The 476-nt window shown below is 29.6% G+C and overlaps 1 protein-coding gene across 1 annotated transcript in view; it reads left to right on the top strand.

Moving 5' to 3' along the window:
• Positions 1-476, top strand: part of LOC107568888 (attractin-like protein 1) — a 37,873-nt gene that overhangs the window by 30,638 nt on the left and 6,759 nt on the right. The gene's annotated exons all lie outside the window — the stretch shown is intronic.

Here is a 476-nt window from a genome sequence, read left to right on the forward strand (position 1 = left end):
ATTTTGTAGCAATTTCTGAAAACTGTGAAAATGAAAATTGTTTATACACCAATTTTTTATAAAATATATTATTGAAAAAGTAGTCTGGGATGTGGTCCTATCCATTGGTTAATGATTGGTTGGAGACAAAATGGCTAAATGCAAGCTTGCAGTCGCTTGTAAGAAGAGGGGAGGGGTTTAAAGCGGACTAAATTTCGATTAAATATTACAATGTAAAAAAGAAAAATATGCATGGATGAATGGTTTTATGATAAGATCAATAATATACATTTAGAGAATAGATAGGGTGAATTTTCTGACTTTAAACATAGAAGGAAGTATACAGTTGAGTAATTCCACATTAACACAGACTTTTTGGTTGTAAATATTTCTGTTTAACTAATTTTTGTCCTTTATTACCTTTTTGCCTGTTAATCAAGGTAATCAATTATGCCATATTATTTTACACAATAATCCCTCTTTCCATGATATGCAGA

This window comes from Sinocyclocheilus grahami, unplaced genomic scaffold (genome assembly GCF_001515645.1).
Source record: "Sinocyclocheilus grahami isolate Dianchi unplaced genomic scaffold, SAMN03320097.WGS_v1.1 scaffold1289.1, whole genome shotgun sequence".
NCBI lineage: Eukaryota > Metazoa > Chordata > Actinopteri > Cypriniformes > Cyprinidae > Sinocyclocheilus > Sinocyclocheilus grahami.